Below are 20,737 nucleotides of genomic sequence, written 5' to 3' on the forward strand. Positions count from 1 at the left end.
GTGGGATCTACACTGGCGCCCGCAATGGGGTACGGTCAGTCAGGGCACCCGGGTTGTTAGAGAGTGGGCGCTGGTCAACGGCATCTACCAGGGAGCCTGCGACCGTAATTTTTTATAAAACACCCGGGTGACCGGTACCGTCGCAGGATACCTGGTCACCACCGCGCACCCCGATATAGTCAGTGATCCTGCCCCTCATGACACCAGCTAACGGGAGGACCGTGCGGGATGGTATCACTCTCCTTGAATAGATGCAGTGGGGGCAGAGGCAAGGGCTGGAGACAAGCCCTCCCCGTTTTACGCGCAGGCAGCTGTACATGGACATGGATCCCCAACCCTGACCTCTGCACCCTGTGGAAGGAGCTTTGTGGCGGTGGGGTGGTGGGCAACTGGGTGATTGCACTCATTCTCGTTATTTATCATCGCTGTGTGTATATTATGTTGTCTGCCAAATTTTTAAGAGCACGTCTGTCTGTCTTTAGTTCTGTATAGTCAGATATAGCGTTCACCTTATAAATAGAGTAAGATGTATTCCTTTCCTTTTCACTGCGGTAACGCCTGGCGAGTGGCGAGGCTGCCGAGGGGTGGACTGTGCTGACTGTCACGTGACAGCACTGCCCACGCCTGGTCAGAAGACGCCCCCTGCCAATCAAGGATTGACCCCTCCTCGCCCATCACTGCACACCTAACCACCGGCCTTGTAATCAGCTTAACCCTGCCGGCACCGAGCCGTTAGCGTTCCTGTGAATTACCTGGGCCGGGCACTTCAGCCTTCCTGCATGAAAAGGGCTGGACGCTCTCTTTGCCATTTCCGAGGGACCACTCTGCTTCATTCCAGGCTGAGAACCGTGGAACAGCGCTGGAGGAAATTGTTGGTAAGCTGTGCATTGAATAGGGTTGGTGATTGTCCCTGATAGCATTGAGCCGTGCCTGTACAGTGAAGGGGCTCGGGCATCGTATTGACTTTTCCCTTGAATGTGTGTGTGTGTACTTTATTCCCACGTTCGTTATTAATCATCTGCGTGTTTTTTCCTGCCGACCTGACTTTATCCACGACTGCTGTAAATTGTGTGCGTGCTGTTTCTGTTGCCATTTTCCCATGGTTGCCTTTGAGCTGCTGTGTCCCCTCATTAAAAACAAATGTAGCCTGCGAAAAGTACGAGGCAGAAACAGGAAGCATGGAGACAACCGGATTCTATTTTTCAATTGTTGTTAGTTTCCCCGAGGGGAGGTGCACCGTTCCCGGAGGCACTGCAATACCGGGTCGATGCGCGGAGTGGACGGAGCAAGCCCCTATTCCATCTCCCTGTTCCAAAAATCAATTTAATATATGGTCCCCAGATAAGGGACGTATCAGATATTAAACTGATAAGAACAGATTTTTTTTTATTTCAAAATATACTTTATTCAAAAATAAATATATACAATAAACCATTCAATAACTTTTCATCCTTTACATACGTTTCCATTATACTCAGTAAAATACCCGTGTTTATAGCCACCCACGTGGCACTCCAGTAGTTCAGCTTAGCATCTCATTGTTGAGGGGTATACTCCTCGCCCACCGACCCCTCCCACTCCCACGGGTGGAGAAACCTATACTGTGGTCCTTCCCCACCGGGCCCTTGCGGTGGCTGCACCAAGTTTCAGTGCGTCCCTCAGCACGTACTCCTGCAGCCGAGAGTGTGCCAGTCGGCAGCATTCTCCCACGGACATCTCCATGTGCTGGTAGATGATCAAGTTTCGGGCTGACCAAAGAGCGTCTTTCACCGAGTTGATGATCTGCCAGCAGCACCGGATGTTGGTCTCCGTGTGCGTCCCCGGGAACAGCCCGTAGATCAGAGAGTCCTCTGTCACGCAGCTGCTGGGGATGAAACGTGGCACTAGCCCGTCCATCCTCCTCCACACCCTCTTTGCGAACTGGCAGTGTGCAAAGAGGTGGGTCACAGACTCCTCCTCACTGCAGTCCTCCCGTGGGCAGTGGGGTGCGGAGACGACGTTCCGGGCGTACAGGAGGGCTCTGACTGGGAGGGCCCCTCTCACTGCCAGCCAGGCGAGGTCTTGGTGCCTGTTGGTGAGATCTGGCGATGAGGCATTTTGCCAGATGAACTGGACAGTCTGCTCAGGGAACCACCCCACTGTGTCCATCACGTCCTTCTCCTGCAGTGCCTGCAGGACACTTCGTGCCGACCACTGCCTGATGGCCTTGTGGTCAAAGGCGTTCTCCTGGAAGAACTTTGCTACGTGGGATAGGTATGCCGGCAACGACCAGCTGACTGGGGCGTTGCGCGGGAGTGGGGCCAGACCCATCCTTCGCAGCCAGGGCGACAGGTAGAACCTGGGCACATAGTGGTACTTGGTGCCCACATACCTGGGCTCTACACACAACCTGATGCAGCCACATACGAAGCTGGCCATCAGGGTGAGGGCGACATTGGGGACGTTCTTGCCCCCGTTGTCCAGGGACTTGTGCATGGCGGTCCGTCTCACCCGCTCCATCTTGGATCCCCAGACGAATCTGAAGACAGCCCGGGTGATTTCCGAGCTGTAGGAGCGGGGGACGGGCCAGACCTGCGCCAAGTACAGCAGCCCTGAGAGCACCTCACACCTGATGACCAGGTTCTTGCCCGTTATCGACAGGGAGCGCCCTCCCCACAGTCCCAGTTTCTGTTTCACCTTGGCAGTCCGCTCCTGCCAGTTCTTGTTGCACGCCTCCGCCCCTCCGAACCAGATCCCCAACACCTTCACGTGGTCAGCCCTGATGGTGAAGGGGACGCTGGATCGGTCGGGCCAGTTGCCAAAGAGCATGGCTTCGCTCTTCGTGCGGTTGACCCTGGCCCCCGACGCTAGCTCGAACTGTTCGCAGGTGCCAATCAACCTGCGAACTGACCTCGGATCAGAGCAGAAGACGGTGACGTCGTCCATGTACAGGGAGGTTTTCACTTGGGTCCCTCCACTGCCTGGCAGCGTCACCCCTCTTATGCCCTCATCCCTCCTGATGGCTTCCACAAAGGGTTCTATGCAGCAGACAAACAAGACAGGGGAGAGGGGGCAGCCCTGCCTGACTCCAGACCTGATGGGGAAGCTGTCTGTTTCCCACCCGTTGACCTGGACTGCACTACGGATGTCTGTGTAGAGCAGTCTGATCCAATTCCGGATTCCCTCCCCAAATCCCATTTTGGAGAGCACGTCCGCCATGTACGTGTGCGATATCCTGTCGAAGGCTTTCTCCTGGTCCAAGCTGACCAGGCAGGCGTCCACCCCCCTGTCCTGCACGTAGGCGATGGTGTCCCTCAGCAGCGCGAGGCTGTCTGAGATCTTCCTGCCCGGTACAGCACAGGTTTGGTCCGGGTGGATCACCTGTCCCAGAGCAGACTTGACCCTGTTGGCGATAGCCTTGGACAGGATCTTGTAGTCCACATTCAGGAGAGAGATGGGTCTCCAATTCCTAATGTCCTCCCTTTCCCCCTTCTGCTTGTAGATGAGGGTGATGATGCCCTTCCTCATGGACTCAGACATACTGCCGGCCAGAAGCATAGCGTTGTACACTTCCAGCAGGTCTGGGCCCATCCAGTTCCACAGAGCCGAGTACAACTCGGCCGGTAAGCCGTCGCTTCCGGGAGTCTTACCCGACCCGAAGGAACGGATGGAGCCTGTCAGCTCGTCCAGGGTCAGTGGCTGATCCAGACTCTCCCGCTTGCCGTCGTCTAAGACCTGCGTGATAGACGACAGGAAGTTGCGGGAGGCTGTGGATTCTGTGGCCTTTTCCTCGTACAGACCGGCATAGAAGGACTTGCAGATCCTCAGTATGTCGGTCTGCGAGGACGCGACTGAGCCGTCCTCTTCCTTAAGGTTGTGGATCACAGAGCTCCCCCTGTGCACCTTTTGGAAGAAGAAGCGTGAGCACGTCTCGTCCTGCTCCACGGTTTGGACCCTTGATCGGAAGATGATCTTGGAGGATTCAGCGGCGAGGTGCTGGGCTTGCCGGCCCTTCACCTCTCGCAGTTCCTCCCTGACATCCACCCCCTTCGACTGCAGAAGGAGAAGTTGCTGCAACTCTGTCTGGAGTTTACGCAGTTCCCTCTGCTCCTGCCTTGCCTTCTGAATACCCTTGCGGATGAAGAACCTCTTAATGTTCTCCTTGGTGGCTTCCCACCAGTGAACCGGGGAATCAAAGAAGGCTTTCAAGGTTCTCCAACCTGTGTACTCCCTCTCTAGTTCCTCGATGTTCTCTGGGGTCAGCAGCTTTACGTTCAGCTTCCACGTCCCCCTGCCTGCCTTCTGGTCCTCCCGTAAGTGACAGGTGGCTCTCAGAAGGCAGTGGTCAGAGAAGAACACCGGCGTGACGTCGGTGGACCTGACCGTGAGGGACTCAGACAGGAAGAGGAAGTCGATCCGGGAGCGGGCTGAGCCGTCCGATCGTGTCCAGGTGGCTTGCGGCTGTGCTCCACCTGTGGGGGTGCCAAAGGCGTCGCGCAGCTTGGCTGTCTTCACCATTTCCCTCAGGAGTCTAGAGGTACTGTCTAGCCTGCCGTCGGCACTGCCGGGTCCTCCAGCCGCATCAATGGTGCAATTGAAGTCTCCGGCCAGAACGACCGGCTGGGTCGTCACCAGCAGCTGTGGGAGCTGCTCGAAGACGGCCAGCCGCTCGCTCCGCACGGGGGAGGCGTACATGTTGATCAGCCGGAGCGGAGTGCCCCGGTATTTGACGTCTGCTACCAGGAGGCGCCCCGCAACCACCTCTTTCACTTGGGTGATTGAGAAGTTGCCTCCCCGCAGCAGAATCCCCAGGAACAGATACTACACTTGATCTTAGCCAAAAGGCCGAGAAGCGATACCACAAATGTCCGGACCCTTTCGGATCTTGCTAGTCTTCCCTCTATTAAGTTGGACCGACTGTCTACAGGACACCGATTTATCCTACCTCTCTTCAACTTTTGAAGTAGGTTTGGTGTAATTTCGCTCAGTCTTTGACATAAGTTGTATTTTTCTCCCTTGTCGCGAAATCTCTTTCGGAATACAGCTGATCATGTAAAATAGCGGATATTCCGCCAACCAAATGAGAGAGGCGGCCCTGGTTTGTATGCAACTCCTCCTCCTCAGCTGTTTTGCCCGCCCTCTAGCGTCTGATGTCATTGCAAGCGTGATGACGTTTACGGAAGGCGTTGCAGCGAGAGAAGCGAAGTTGCGGCCGGGTCGTTTGGCGAGCCTGGCGGGGCAGGTGATTGGGGAGGGGGTCCTCCGGAAACGGGAGGAGGGTGGCTAGGAACATCGGGTGGAAGCGATGGCTGGGGATTGCGAAGAAGGAGAGGGTTGTAAATGGGGTAAGTGAGGTCGTTTGATGGGGGACGATGGGTAGTTGAGTTGGTCGGGGAGAGGGACGGGATAGAGTCGGATGAAAGGGAGGGGGTAGGGTTGCAACTCGGACAATATTTAAGTGTGAGCTGGCATGTGGCAAATAACGGCATTGCAGTCAATGGATTATTTCCACAGAAAATAATCTAACCGTCCGGCTGGACTTCATTGGTAAAGAAAGCTTGTTGACCAGAACTGGTTCCATTAACAAATCGGAGATAATCGGGAGAATGTGGGTATACTACTTTCCTGACATCCGAAGGCCTTTCTGCCGTATCCCACCAGCCAAATACCGGAAGTAATTATGAACATTCCGTATTTGCCTAAGTTTGTCCAGCTCCATCCAGCATTTAACAACATTCTCCGACCTATGGCTTGTATCACTTACTACGTCTCCAAGGAGGGAAAAAAAAAGGTGGAAATCTGGGGAAAAGAGGCATAAAATGCCGAAAAGGATTTGGTGGTAATGCAGCATTCTGTAGACAAAGAAGCAGTTAATGATTCAGATGTGATTCTTAATCATGGCAGTGATCTTTCATCAGTTCTAAGAGCCATTAACCTGACACATTTGCTCTATTTCTCTGCAAAATGCTGACTAAAGTGGCAAGTATTCCCAGCACTTATTTTATTTCAAAAGATTGCCATTCCGTCGTTATATTATTCTCCCAGTTCCTTTCGTCCATCCCTGGGGAGCAATTTTTTTTTTGCAGGACCAGCCACAGATTAGCGTTTCAATAACCCTATGCAGTGAACTCTATTCGTTCAACACTATTGGTGTGATAGAAGAATACTAAGTTGTAGATTACAGAATGTTAAATAACCAGCACTGTAACATTCTGACTTCTTTGCCTTTCTCCCGCTGTGGTTTGGGAACTTTAAAGCTTGGCTGTTTGCAAGGCTGAAGTTTCTCAAATTTATTTTAATCATTTTCTTTTAAATGGTAGTGTAGCTGTGATTGAACAGGGAGATTGCTCTTCAGTGCCAGGGCACATCTCCTGGGCAGAATGTACTAGCCACAGGTCTTTATGATGCATGTTCTACGGGTCTATGGTGGCCAGTGCTATCATGTTTGCTGTTGTGTTCTGAGGCAGCAGGCTGAGGGTAGCAGACACCGACAGAATCAACAACCCCAGCATCTGCAGATTATTTTGTGTGAACAGAATCAACAAACTCATTCGTAAGGCCAGTGATGTTGTGGGGATGGAACTGGACTCTCTGACGGTGGTGTCTGAAGAGAGGATGCTGTCCAAGTTGCATGCTATCTTGGACAATGTCTCCCATCCACTACATGATGTACTGGTTGGGCACAGGAGTACATTCAGCCAGAGACTCATTCCACCGAGATGCAACACAGAGCGTCATAGGAAGTCATTCCTGCCTGTGGCCATCAAACTTTACAACTCCTCCCCTGGAGGGTCAGACACCCTGAACCAATAGGCTGGTCCTGGACTTATTTCCTCGCATAATTTACATATTACTATTTAACTATTTATGGTTTTATTATTATTTATGGTGCAACTGTAATGAAAACCAATTTCCCCCAGGATCAATAAAGGTTGACTATGATTTTGGGTTACAGAGTTACCCTGGGACCAGCCTGCTGTGAGTTGCCAAGAGTACTGCGATTGGGATGCAAAGAAACTACCTGACACCATGGAAGAAGATTGAACCTTTCTCATTGAGTAAGGAAATGATTTGTAATCTGCCCTTTGGCTAGTGCCGCATTGAGTATAGTGAAGTAATTTGGTGTCGTTTTAAAATTTTGGGCTGTTTTTGGAGCGTTCAAAGGTAGACAGGTAAAACTTTCTCCACCACATTGATGACGTCATTGATGCTGTTTCCAGCTCCCGTGTGGAGCTCGTCAGACTTCGTCTGGAGTGAGCCCTGACGAAGGGTCTCGGTCTGAAACGTCGACTGTACCTCTTCCTAGAGATGCTGCCTGGCCTGCTGCGTTCACCAGCAACTTTTATGTGTGTTGCTTAAAATTCCAGCATCTGCAGATTTCCTCATGTTGTCGTCAGATTTGTCAACTTTCCCACCAACATACACCCCCTCTCTCAAATTTGCTTGGTCCATTTTCATGATCTCACTCCCCTTTCCTGATCTGTCTCTCTCTGTCTCCAGAAACGGATTACCTTCTGGCCTCTTTAACAAACCTACTGACTCCCACAGTTACCTTGTCCACAACAGTTACTTTCTGACATTAAATGGACCTATGGAAACTCTGCTCACACTGTCACTTTCAAGGATACTATTCCCTTCTCTCAGTTTCTTTGTCTCTGCTGCATCTGATTTTATGAGGAGGTTTTTCATGCTGGGACATCCAAGAAATCTTTTTTCAATCAATAAAGGGGTTTCCTGCCCACTGCAATCAATACAGAACTCGCCCGTAACTCCTCCATTTCCTGCACGTCTGCCCTCTCCCCATGTCCCCTCCACGACATAATAACGATAGGATTACCTTTACTGCATCTGCCATTCACTGAAGCTCTGCATTCAACATATTCTCTGCAATTTCCACTATCTCCACCAGGATCTCACCACCAGGCACATCTTCCTCTCCACGTCCGTCTCCATTTATCACAGGGATCACTCTCGCTGTGACTCTCGTCTGCCAAACACCCTGCAACCACAATAAGTGTTACATCTATCCCTACACCTCTTTCATAATCACTCTTCCTCCCAGTGTAGCCTCCTCTACATCAGTGAGACCCAACTCAGTTTGGAGATCACTAACTGATGCACAAACACGAGGAATTCTGCAGATGCTGGAAATTCAAGCAACACACATCAAAGTTGCTGGTGAACGCAGCAGGCCAGGCAGCATCTCCAGGAAGAGGTACAGTCGACGTTTCAGGCCGAGACCCCTCGTCAGGACTAACTGAAGGAAGGGTCTCGGCCTGAAACGTCGACTGTACCTCTCCCTAGAGATGCTGCCTGGCCGACTAATTGATACATCTTCACTCTTTCTGCTACAAGTAGGACTAGAGGAGGAGTACACAGGTCGGAAAACCTTGAAAACCTTTGATTCCCCAGTTCTCTGATGGGAAGCCACCAAGGAGAACATCAAGAAGTTCTTCATACGCAAGGGTATCCAGAAGGCAAGCCAGGAGCAGAGGGAACTGGTCGAGGCAGGTTTGAGGTTGTCATTTAAAGTTAAATTGGACAGGAAAGGAATGGAAGGTTATGGGCTGAGTGCGGGTCCGTGGGACTAGGTGAGAGTAAGAGTTCAGCGTGGACTAGAAGGGCCAAGATGGCCTCTTTCCGTGCTGTAATTGTTATATGGTTATATGGAACTGCGTAAACTCCAGACAGAGTTGCAGTAACTCCTCCTCCTGCAGTCGAAGGGGGTGGATGTCGGGGAGGAACTGCGAGAGGTGAAGAGCCTGAAAGCCCAGCACCTTGCCGCCGAATCCTCCAAGATCATCTACCGATCAAGGGTCCAAACCGTGGAGCAGGACGAGACGTGCTCAGGCTTCTTCTTCCAGAAGGTGCACAAGGGGAGCTCTGTGATCCTCAACCTTAAGGAAGAGGACAGCTCAGTCGTGTCCTCGTAGAATGACATACTGAGGATCTGCAGGTCCTTCTATGCCGGTCTGTACGATGAAAAGGCCACAGAATCCACAGCCTCCCGCAACTTCCTGTCGTCTATCACGCAGGTCTTAGGCGACGGCAAGCGGGAGAGTCTGGATCAGCCACTGACTCTGGTCGAGTTGACAGGCTCCATCCATTCCTTTGGGTCGGGTAAGACTCCCGGAGGCGACGGCTTACCGGCTAAGTTGTACTCGGCTCTGTGGAACTGGATGGGCCCAGACCTGCTGGAAGTGTACAACGCTATGCTTCTGGCCGGCAGTATGTCAGAGTCCATGAGGAAGGGCACGATCACCCTCATCTACAAGCAGAAGGGGGAAAGGGAGGACATCAGGAATTGGAGACCCATCTCTCCTGAATGTGGACTACAAGATCCTGTTGAAGGCCATTGCCAACAGGGTCGAGTCTGCTCTGGGACAGGTGATCCACCCGGACCAAACCTGTGCTGTACCGGGCAGGAAGATCTCAGACAGCCTCACGCTGCTGAGGGACACCATCGCCGATGTGCAGGACGGGGGTGAATGCCTGCCTGGTCAGCTTGGACCAGGAGAAAGTCTTCGACAGGATATCGCACACGTACATGGCGGATGTGCTCTCCAAAATTGGTTTTGGGGAGGGAATCCGGAATCAGATCAGACTGCTCGACACAGACATCTGTAGTGCAGTCCAGGTCAATGGGTGGGAAACCTCTCTCCCCTGTCTTGTTTGCTGCATTGAACCCTTTGCCGAAGCCATCAGGAGGGATGAGGGCATAAGAGGGGTGATGCTGCCGGGCAGTGGAGGGACCCAAGTGAAAACCTCCCTGTACATGGACGACGTCACCCTCTTCTGCTCTGATCTGAGGTCAGTTTGCAGGTTGATTGGCATCTGCGAACAGTTTGAGCTAGTGTCGGAGGCCAGGGTCAACCGCACGAAGAGCGAAGCTATGCTATTCGGCAACTGGCCGGACCGATCCAACGTCCCCTTCGCCATCAGGTCTGACCACGTGAAGGTGTTGGCGATCTGGTTTGGAGGGGCTGAGGCGTGCAACAAGAACTGGCAGGAGCGGACTGCCAAGGTGAAACAGAGACTGGGACTGTGGGGAGGGCGCTCCCTGTCGATAACGGGCAAGAACCTGGTCATCAGGTGTGAGGTGCTCTCAGGGCTGCTGTACTTGGCGCAGGTGTGGCCCGTCCCCAGCTCCTGCAGCTCGGAAATCACCCGGGCTGTCTTCAGATTCGTCTGGGGATCCAAGGTGGAGCGGGTGAGACGGACCGTCATGCACAAGTCCCTGGATAATGGGGGCAAGAATGTCCCCAATGTTGCCCTCATCCTGATGGCCAGCTTCGTGTGTGGCTGCATCAGGTTGTGTGTAGAGCCCAGGTATGTGGGCACCAAGTACCACTATGTGCCCAGGTTGTACCTGTCACCCGGGCTAGGAAGGATGGGTCTGGCCCCACTCCCGCGCAACGCCCCAGTCAGCTGGTCATTGCTGCCATACCTGTCCTTCATAGAAAAGTTCTTCCAGGAGAACGCCTTTGACCACAGGGTCATCAGGCAGTGGTCGGCACGTAATGTCCTGCAGGCACTGCAGGAGAAGGACGAGATGGACACAGTGGGGTGGTTCCTTGAGCAGACCGTCCAGTTCATCTGGCAAAATGCCTCATCGCCAGACCTCACCAACAGTCACCAGGACCTTGCCTGGCTGGCGATGAGAGGGGCCCTCCCAGTCAGATCCCTCCTGTACGCCCGGAACATCGTCTCCGCTCCCCACTGCTCACAGGAGGACTGCAATGAGGAGGAGTCTGTGACCCACCTCTTCGCACACTGTCAGTTCGCAGAGAGGGTGTGGAGGATGACAGAAGGGACAGTGTCACGTTTCAACCCCAGCAGCTGCGTAACCGAGGACTCTCTGATCTACGGGCTGTTCCCGGGGACGCACACGGAGACCAACATCCGGTGCTGCTGTCAGATCATCAACTCAGTGAAGGACGCTCTTGGGTCGGCCCGAAAATTGATGATTTACCAGCACATGGAGATGTCCGTGGGAGAATGTGCTGCCGACTGGCACATTCTCAGCTGCAGGAGTACTTTATTGTTGCCAAACAATTGATACTAGAGCGTACAATCATCACAGCGATATTTGATTCTGCTCTTCGTGCTCCCTGGAGTACAAATCGATAGTAAATATTAAAAATTTAAATTACAAATCACATGCTGGGGGATGCACTCAAACTTGGTGCAGCCACCGCAAAAGCCGGCTGGAGAAGGACCACAGTTTTCGGTTTGTCACCCGCGCGCGGGAGTGCGAGGAGTCGGGTGGCGAAGAGTATTCCTCTCCTCAGTGGTGTGGATAGATGAATCAACATCGTGCTACAGGAGTGGCTGGAAATGTGGAAAGGTATAGACCGTAATGGAACATCAGTAAAGGAATGAGAGTCAATGAATGATTTATTGTAAACATCTTTATTTTGAATAAGGACAGAGTAAACACATGATTTATTGTAAATAACTTTATTTATTCTATAAGGACTTAGGGTCAACAAATGTTTTTTTGCAAATAATTTTATTTTGTAATATTTCTGAATAAAGTATATTTTTCAAAAAAATCAGTTCTTATCAGTTTAAAATCTGATGCGTCCCTTATCTGGGACCATATATTACATTGATTTTTGGAACAGGAAGATGGAATAGGGGCTTCCTTCGTCCACTCCGTGCATCAACCCAGTATTGCAGTACCCCTCGGAATGCTGCACCTCCCCTCGGGGAGATTAAACAACAAATAAAGAGTAGAATGCAGTTATCCGTACGCATTAACCTTCTTAGGCTTTTTCCCTATTCCTTCGTTGTACTTTTACAGGTAGTGTTAATGGTAAGACTCCTGGCAGTGTGGAGCATCAGAGGGTTCTTGAGGTCCGAGTCCATAGGATGCTCAAAGCAGCTGTGCAGGTTGACTCCGTGGTTAAGAAGGTGTACGGTATATTGGCCTTCATCAATCGTGGCATTGAATTTAGGAGCCGAGAGGTAATGTTGCAGCTATATAGACACTGGTCAGACCCCACTTGGAGTACTGGCTCAGATCTGGTCGCTTCACTACAGGAAGGATATGGAAACCATGGGGAGGGTGCAGAGGAGATTTACAAGGATATTGCCTGGATTGGGGAGCATGCCTTATGAGAATAGGTTGAGTGAACTTGGCCTTTTCTCCTTGGAGCAACAGAGGATGAGAGGTGGCCTGATAGAGGTGTATAAGATTATGAGATGCTTTGATTGTGGGGGTGTGAGCCGGGTCTGTGCGGAGGAAGCTTGACTCTGTCTGGCCCCGGGTTTGTGTGCCAGGTCTGTAAAGAGGGAGCTTCAGCCCGTGTTGATTGCTTCTGTTCCCTTCTGTTTGCGACCTTGGTGGACGTGGGTCCGATATTATACAGTATATGAGCTTCCAATCTCCTTTATTGTTTTTGACTGTGAGAGCAAGAAAGCACGCAGGAAGGTGGGGATCAGGATAGTGCGAGTATCTGGCGTGAGAGGATGCGGTGGTCAGCCGGGATGGGGAGTGAACAGATCCTGGGGACCAGACACTATCAGACTGACATCCCTCAGCCTGGAGCTGAGACGCTGCCGTACCAGTGTGAGGAGCTCACACCATTATTGCAGTTCACCGGGTGCGGTGGGCAGCAGTAACCCCAGGGTACTGTTTCTCCTCCAGTGAGACTCGAGTCCGACACCAAGACAGGAAATTACAGTGGTTTATTGATTTCATCATGACAAATGTAAATTAAACAATGTGTGAGCTGCTCGTGTGCAGGGATAAATAAGCTGCTCCTGACTCACTCAGAATCACACACAATTAACTGACCGGTGACAATGAGTGTCAGATTGAATAATCAGTCCCGTTTCTCACCGTCACTCTGCATCGGGGAACCGATGATTATAAAATCACACTTCAGGGCCGTGTCTGAGATCGCTGCAGATCCAGGGTCACTGCCGAGGTATTTGTCAATTTAACATCATTATATCAGCCAGACTGCCGAATGCACCGTCCTCAGCAAAGGGAGCAAAAGGATTCTCTCCCGGGATAATCCCGCCCCGGGACACCAGTGTCCCAGACTGAACCCCGGCCCCCGGGCTCTTCCTGTCTAATTCCCCGGGGTCTCGTGGGGGAGTCTCAAACCCGCACATCCACTGGAAGCTGTGCCACTGGACAGGAGGCGGAAATACATCACTGTGGGAACGCTCCGAACGACAGACAGCTTCAGGCTGGAGCCAGTTCCGTTAGAACGGTTGGGAATTAAACCTGGCATGCAGCCATTAAAGGGGAGGGCAGGGAATTGGCCAAAATGTCCCCCATCAAAAAAGGTAGTAGGGATAATTTGGGTAGTTATAGACCAGTGAGCCTTACGTCTGTGGTGGGAAAGCTGTTGGAAAAGATTCTTAGAGATAGGATCTATAGGCATTTAGAGAATCATGGTCTGATCAGGGACATTCAGCATGGCTTTGTGAAGGGCAGATCGTGTCTAACAAGCCTGATAGAGTTATTTGAGGAGGTGACCAGGCATATAGATGAGGGTAGTGCAGTGGATGTGATCTATATGGATTTTAGTAAGACATTTGACAAGGATCCACACGGTAGACTTATTCAGAAAGTTAGAAGGCATGGGATCCAGGGAAGTTTGGCCAGGTGGATTCAGAATTGGTTTGCCTGCAGAAGGCAGAGGGTGGTGGTAGAGGGAGGACATTCAGATTGGAGGATTGTGACTAGTGGTGTCCCACAAGGATCTGTTCTGGGACCTCTACTTTTTGTGATTTTTATTAACGACCTGGATGTGGGGGTAGAAGGGTGGGTTGGCAAGTTTGCAGACGACACAAAGGTTGGTGGTGTTGTAGATAGTGTAGAGGATTGTCAAAGATTGCAGAGAGACATTGATAGGATGCAGAAGTGGGCTGAGAAGTGGCAGATGGAGTTCAACCCGGAGAAGTGTGAGATGGTACAGTTTGGAAGGACAAACTCCAAAGCAGAGTACAAAGTAAATGGCAGGATACTTGGTAGTGTGGAGGAGCAGAGGGATCTCGGGGTGCATGTCCACAGATCCCTGAAAGTTGCCTCACAGGTGGATAGGGTAGTTAAGAAAGCTTATGGGGTGTTAGCTTTCATAAGTCGAGGGATAGAGTTTAAGAATCGCTATGTAATGATGCAGCTCTATAAAACTCTGGTTAGGCCACACTTGGAGTACTGTGTCCAGTTCTGGTCACCTCACGAAAGGAAGGATGTGGAAGCATTGGAAAGGGTACAGAGGAGATTTACCAGGATGCTGCCTGGTTTAGAAAGTATGCATTATGATCAGAGATTAAGGGAGCTAGGGCTTTACTCTTTGGAGAGAAGGAGGATGAGAGGAGACATGATAGAGGTGTAGAGGATAATAGGAATAGATAGAGTGGATAGACAGCGCCTCTTCCCCAGGGCACCACTGCTCAATACAAGAGGACATGGCTTTAAAGTAAGGGGTGGGAAGTTCAAGGGGAATATTAGAGGAAGGTATTTTACTCAGAGAGTGGTTGGTACATGGAATGCACTGCCTGAGTCAGTGGTGGAGGCAGATACACTAGTGAAGTTTAAGAGACTACTAGACAGGTATATGGAGGAATCTAAGATGGGGGGCTTACATGGGAGGCAGGGTTTGAGGGTCGGCACAACATTGTGGGCCGAAGGGCCTGTACTGTGCTGTACTATTCTATGTCTATGTTCTACGTAAGTATTTTTTACTTAATCTGAGATTTTTATTCTGCCATATATAAGAGGAACTTTTGGAATCAACAGTATTAAAAAAGGATTTAGGAAAAAAAATTGAACTTCAGTAAGTCCTTATGCTTCTTATTAATCAATTTGTAACCGGAAAAGTTACTCAACTGAGGAAGCAGAGCTAAAACTGCCGGAATGGATTTCTCAGGGTTAGAGATATATAATAATTAATCATCTGCATATAGTGATAGTTTGTGTATCTCATTCCTGCGGGTAATGCCAAATATATTAGGAGAGTCACGAATAGCAATAGCTAAAGGTTCCAGGGCAATATCAAATAATAATGGACAAAGAGGGCCACCCTGCCGAGTACCAGGAAATAACTGAAAAAAGGGAGATCTTTGATTATTGGTAAATGCCGAAGGGGGTAAGGTATATCAGTTTAATCCAAGATATAAATATCGGACTAAAATTGAATTTCTCAAGCGAATTAAACAAATATGTCCATTCGACTCTGTCAAAAGCTTTCTCAGTGTCCAGTGAAATGACACATTCTGGAGTTCTGGATGAAGAAGTATAAACAATATTCATTGATCTCCTAATATTAAAGAAGGAATAATGATTTTTAATAAATCCAGTCTGGTCAACAGAAATAATTGGAGGCAATACTTTCTCCAGTCTAGTTGCCAGTAATTTTGAAAATATCTTGGAATCCACATTTAGCAAGGATATAGGCCTATAAAGTTTCAAAGAAAGAAAAATAAAAAGTAAAAAAGAATAAATAAAATACAGAATCAGTAAAGAAATAAAACTTATCCGAAAATACGAAAAATACCTACCCTACAAACCCAGGGCAAAAGCCCTCAGATTATAAAAATCCAAAGCTGTAAGCTTTTGGAGAGATGTTTTGAAAACCCTATCAAAAGTTTTGGATCTGGATCTACTGAAAAAACAAGCATGTAAGAACAAAGAGAATAAACAACAGTCCGTTAATTAGTCCGGAGCAGAGGAATGCTGATTGTCAAGAAAACTGAGCTTCATCTGGAGATTTAAACAGACGACGAGAGTTATCGGCAAGAACAATTTTCAAACGTGCTGGAAACAGCAACGCTGGTTAAGGCCTTTTTGATAAAATTCTGACATCTGTGGTTTAAAAGCCATCCATTCCCTCAGAACTTCAGGACTGAAACGAGGCAAAATTTGAAACTTTGAAATTCGATCATATCTTTCCGCTACGCAGCTCGTACCACACGATCCTTCATGTGAGCATAATGGAACAGAATAATGATGGGTCTCAGTTTAAATTCTCTGGAAGGTTTGGGGCGCAATGTATGGTGCACGCGATCAAGCAATGGAGGGGCCTCCAAAACCTCTGAACCAAACATATCCTTTAAAAATTGAGAAAAGTATTTGGTAGGATCGGCCGTCTCGATATCTTTGGGAAGCCCGATTATCCGCAAGTTCTGTCATCGGGATCGATCTTCGAGATCAATAATCTTGGATTTATAACGTTCCAACATGGGATGTTGAAGCCAGATTTTTTTCCAGGGCTTCAATCTTTTGTCCTCTGCCAACGGGCAGCATCCAGTTCTGAAATTCTAGTTTGCTGTTGATCAATTTCACATCTAAACAATCTAATATCTTGAATCATCGTCAAAACTTCTTCAAACACAGCAAATCTTTGATTAAGTTTTTCATCTAGAAGATTCGACATTATTTCAAAAGTTATTGGTATTTGCTTAGATGCTTTAGGATCGCCATCTTTTTTTTCCCGTTGCTGTTGGAGTCTTTCCCATTTTTAACTTCTCGTCCTCTGGTTCACATTTCCAGCGAGTTAAAATCAAAGTTCAAAGATATATTTGTGTTATAAACCTATTAGTGTAGGTATAAACAGATTAAATAAGGGTGGTTACGGGTAAAAGAAGTAAAGGGAATGGAGCGAAGCCAAAATGTACCTCACACCATGAGCGCCTCCTGGAGAGTCCATTTCAAAAAAGGTTGTTAGCTTAATCTATAAACGGTTATCGAGTTCACGAATGATATCTGATGATAAAATTAAATGCTCTTCAAGAGTCATTTTCAGATAATCAATGGAGTAAAACTTTTCATTTGGTTAACAACTCATCTATTTGTGCCTGTCGTTCCTTGATACAGTTCAAGGTAGCGCATCGGGCCCATGTGTCAAAGGATAAACCAGCGCAAATTTTCTCCAGTATTAATCCTACTTGTGACAGATGTAATATTGAGCTGGACGCTTTAACTCATACGTATTGGTCTTGTATAAAGCCAGATAACTTTTGCAGAGATGTTTTTAAAACACTATCAAAAGTCTTGGATCTGGATCTACAACCTAATTTGCTTACGAAATATTCTTGTTTCCGCTCGATGTATGATAGCCGTTTCGACCTTACCGGCTGGGAGAGCCACTTTATTGGAGTGGAAGGATTCTAATCCACCTACAGTCATTTACTGACTCTCCTCCATTATGTCCTGTTTAAGTTTAGAGAAAATAAGAAGTCGGACATTTGATACATCCTTTAAATTTGAGCAAATATGGTGACCTTTTATCCAATATTTTCATTTAATTTGATTTATTACTCTTACAATCTTTTTTTAATCGAAGTTTTAGATTTGATCAGAAAGTCTTTCTCTCTCTCTCTTTTTGGGTCGTATCCTCAAAATGAGATGCCCAGTCCCCCTTTTTTTGTTTTGTTATAGTGTAGCGTTTTTTTTCCCTTTTCATTTAAAACCCAATGTTTTTTCCTTTCTCTTCATAAACTGGTTAAGAGGAGAATTGTTATTTTCATTTTCTTTTATTATATATTATACTAGTTTAATATCTATGACTTTGACAATGTCTATCTTAATCTTGGTTTATATTGTTACTGATATATATACTTGAACTAATTCTCTTTACTGTATTTATACTTTTAAATCAATAAAAAGGTTAATAAAGAAATTACTGATCACATTATTGTTCAGTGTCAGACACTCAGTGACTGTAAACACAATCTCCCACAGTCTTGTACTTACCAGAGTTTCTGTATTTTACACTCCGGGTTCCTCAGAGCCGCAGACACCAGTTTCACTCCTGAATCTCCCAGTTTATTACCACTCAGGTCCAGCTCCGTCAGTGATGGGTTTGTACTGAGAGCGGAGACGAGATCCTCGGCACCAGAATCTGTGAGACCGACATCCCCCAGCCTGGAGATGAGAGAGAGTGAGGGTGAAGGACACAGAGAGACAGGAGACGGTACAAATCCCCAGTGTTTATCAGTAACACAATTACTGATCGCATTAATGTTCAGTGTCAGACACCCAGTGACCGAAAACACAATCTCCCACAGTCTGGTACTTACCACAGTTTCTGTATTTTACACTCTGGGTTCCTCAGAGCCGCAGACACCAGTTTCACTCCTGAATCTCCCAGTTTATTCCTCCCAAGTCTGAACACAAACAAACAAGTTGATCAACAAAGTGATTCAAACTGTGGGTCTGAGGGAATTTCTCTCACTCGAATATTTCAGGAAACATTAAACCCTTCGGTAAATCACTGATCGGAGTTCCCATCATTATCAATGTCCCTCACTGCCCAGCTCCAGGGTATTCACCGAATGTCGGTAATTTAGTCTGTCGATGTGACCCTGTGAACTCCACATATTCTGCCTCATTTCCCAATGAGAGAAATGTTTCTGATGTGAGAGACTCCAGAGGGGTAGGGTTAACCATATAACGATATATAACAATTACAGCACGGAAACAGGCCATCTCGGCCCTTCTAGTCCATGCCAAATGCTTACTCTCACCTAGTCCCACTGACCCGCACTCAGCCCGTAACGCTCCATTCCTTTCCTGTCCATATAGCTATCCAATTTTACTTTAAATGACAACATCGAACCTGCCTCAACCACTTCTGCTGGAAGCTCGTTCCACACAGCTACCACTCTCTGAGTAAAGAAGTTCCCCCTCATGTTACCCCTAAACTTTTGCCCTTTAACTCTCAACTCATGTCCTCTAGTTTGAATCTCCCCCAATTTCAATGGAAAAAGCCTATCCACGTCAACTCTATCTATCCCCCTCATAATTTTAAATACCTCTATCAAGTCTCTCCTCAACCTTCTACGCTTCAAAGAATAAAGACCCAACTTGTTCAACCTTTCTCTGTAACTTAGGTGATGAAACCCCGGTAACATTCTAGTAAATCTTCTCTGTACTCTCTCTATTTTATTGACATCTTTCCTATAATTCAGTGACCAGAACTGTACACAATACTCCAAATTTGGCCTTAGCAATGCCTTGTACAATTTCAACATTACATCCCAACTCCTATACTCAATGCTCTGATTAATAAAGGCCAGCAAACCAAAAGCTTTCTTCACCACCCTATCCACATGAGATTCCACCTTCAGGAAACTATGCACCATTATTCCCAGATCCCTCTGTTCTACAGCATTCTTCAATGCCCAACCATTTACCATGTATGTCCTATTTTGATTAGTCCTACCAAAATGTTGTACCTCACATTTATCAGCATTAAACTCCCTCTGCCATCTTTCAGCCCACTCTTCTAACTGGCCTAAATCTCTCTGCAAGCTTTGAAAACCTACTTCATTATCCACAACTCTACCTATCTTAGTATCATCTGCATATTTACTCATCCAATTTACCACCCCATCATCCAGATCATTAATGTATATGCCAAACAACACTGGACCCAGTACAGATCCCTGAGACACACCGCTAGTTACCGGCCTCCAATCTGACAAACATTTATCCACCACTACTCTCTGGCGTCTCCCATCCAGCCACTGCTGAATCCATTTTACTACTTCAATATTAATACCTAACGATTGAACCTTCCTAACTAACCTTCCGTGTGGAACCTTGTCAGAGGCCTTACTGAAGCCCATATAGACAACATCCACCGCTTTACCTTTGTCAACTTTCCTAGCAACCTCTTCAAAAAATTCAATAAGATTTGTCAAACATTACTTTCCATGCACAAATCCATGTTGACTGTTCCTAATCAGACCCTGTCTATCCAGATAATTATATATACCATATATAGCAATACTCCAATCCTCCGGCACCATCCCCATTTCTAATGACATTTGAAATATTTCTGTCAGAGCCCCTGCTATTTCCACACTAACTTCCCTTAAGGTCCTAGGGAATATCCTGTCAGGACCTGGAGACTTATCCACTTTTATATTCCTTAAAAGCTCCAGTACTTGCTCTTCTTTAATTATCATAGTTTCCATAACTACCCTCTTTGTTTCCCTTACCATACACAATTCAATATCCTCTCCTTAGTGAATACTGAAGAAAAGAAATTGGTCAAAATCTCCCCCATCTCTTTTGGCTCCATACATAGCTGCCCACTCTGATTCTCTAAGGGACCAATTTTATCCCTTACTGTCCTTTTGCTATTAATATAACGGTAGAAACCCTTTGCATTTACTTTGGATTTATTTTCACCTTACTTGCCAAAACAACCTCGTATCTTCTTCTAGCTTTTCTAATTTCTTTCTCAAGATTCTTTTTACCTTCTTTATATTCCTCGAGCACCTCATTTACTCCATGCTGCCTATATTTATTGTAGATATCTTTCTTTTTCCAAACCAAGTTTCCAATATCCCTTGAAAACCATGGTTCTCTCAAACTTTTAACCTTTCCTTTCAACCTGACAGGAACATAAAGATTCTGTACCCTCAAAATTTCACCTTAAAATGACCTCCATTTCTCTATTACATCCTTCCCATAAAACAAATTGTCCCAATCCACTCCTTCTAAATCCTTTCGCATCTCCTTAAAGTTAGCCTTTCTCCTATCAAAAATCTCAACCCTCGGTCCAGACCTATCCTTCTCCATAATTATATTGAAACTAATGGCATTGTGATCACTGGACCCGAATTGCTCCCAAACACATACCTTCGTCACCTGCCCTATCTCATTCCCTAACAGGAAATCCAGCACTGCTCCTTCTCTAGCTGGTACCTCTATGTGTTGCTGCAAAAAACTATCCTGCACACATTTTACTAACTCCAAACCATCTAGCCCTTTTACAGTCTGGGC

General features: G+C 47.7%; 1 long non-coding RNA gene, 2 other non-coding genes and 1 pseudogene across 4 annotated transcripts in view; 2 read left to right on the top strand and 2 right to left on the bottom strand.

The window, feature by feature from the left end:
- Positions 1-1,226: 1,226 nt before the first annotated feature.
- Positions 1,227-1,419, bottom strand: LOC140208851 (U2 spliceosomal RNA). The gene has a single exon (XR_011888954.1). It is a non-coding gene; the product is annotated as a U2 spliceosomal RNA (small nuclear RNA).
- Positions 1,420-4,760: 3,341 nt separating this feature from the next.
- LOC140208820 (U2 spliceosomal RNA) lies at positions 4,761-4,836 on the bottom strand (annotated as a pseudogene).
- Positions 4,837-5,150: 314 nt separating this feature from the next.
- The window catches only part of LOC140208719 (uncharacterized), a 29,507-nt gene continuing 13,920 nt past the window's right edge, over positions 5,151-20,737 (top strand). Inside the window, exons 1-2 of one of the 2 annotated variants that reach the window (XR_011888886.1) lie at positions 5,151-5,221; positions 6,935-7,037. This is a non-coding gene — a long non-coding RNA (uncharacterized lncRNA). Of the gene's footprint in view, positions 5,325-6,934; positions 7,038-20,737 lie in introns of both variants that reach the window. The other variant, XR_011888885.1, reaches the window with a different exon arrangement.
- Positions 11,504-11,686, top strand: LOC140208744 (U2 spliceosomal RNA). The gene has a single exon (XR_011888900.1). It is a non-coding gene; the product is annotated as a U2 spliceosomal RNA (small nuclear RNA).

The sequence above is a fragment of the Mobula birostris genome, chromosome 13 (genome assembly GCF_030028105.1).
Source record: "Mobula birostris isolate sMobBir1 chromosome 13, sMobBir1.hap1, whole genome shotgun sequence".
NCBI classification, from domain to species: Eukaryota; Metazoa; Chordata; class Chondrichthyes; order Myliobatiformes; family Myliobatidae; genus Mobula; species Mobula birostris.